Below are 832 nucleotides of genomic sequence, written 5' to 3' on the forward strand. Positions count from 1 at the left end.
ATTTCTAGAAATTTTTGAAAACTGAAACTTTATGACCTTTTGCAAACTATTAGGGATCATTTTATAAATACTTGATATAAATAATCTCATCAAGAAATTATGCAAATAGAGCCCTTATGACAGAAACAATTGCACGTCATAAGGCTGCTATCATAAACTCACACAAGTCAAAGTTGTATACAAACCATAACTTGACACTTTCCGGCAAATGGGGTCTCACTTAGTATTTTATAAAGGGAAGAGCCGTATGCCGACTTCGCTAATATTGGGTTGATTTAATTAATATTCAAATGGGATTATTTTTTTAAACAAACGAAACGAAACTAAACGAAATATCTAGTCAACGATTACAACTATTATTATTTAATTAGTAAATAATGGATTTCACGATTTGCCCAAAGATCGGTTAGTATTCTAGTCAGACAAATCTTCATAATACATATATTAATATAATATGTACGCTTTAAGTCCTGTAAGAGTTATAACTAGAGTCTCCTGGAAGGAGAGCGGCAATTTGTGTATAGATCTATACGGGGTTGACACCCCGCACCTTCGTTATTCGCTACAGCTAGACCGGCCAGTCTAGGGTGACAAATGTCTTAAACAAAACCGACGCCTGAAGAACGTCATAACAGGCACTCCGTCACATTAGTATGGTTATAACGACTCACTAGAATATATCAGAAATGTGTTTACTCAGATTTCACTTTCGATTTACAATCAACTATGTTTTGATTACCTCGATAAGACCCTTTTTCACACAAGCGTTATGTTTTTGTTAAAACTACTACTTTTATACATCAGAAAATATAGGATTTTCTAATGGAAACGA

The sequence above is a fragment of the Lactuca virosa genome, chromosome 6, assembly GCF_052849685.1.
Source record: "Lactuca virosa cultivar CGN04683 chromosome 6, Lactuca_virosa_CGN04683_v6, whole genome shotgun sequence".
NCBI classification, from domain to species: domain Eukaryota; kingdom Viridiplantae; phylum Streptophyta; class Magnoliopsida; order Asterales; family Asteraceae; genus Lactuca; species Lactuca virosa.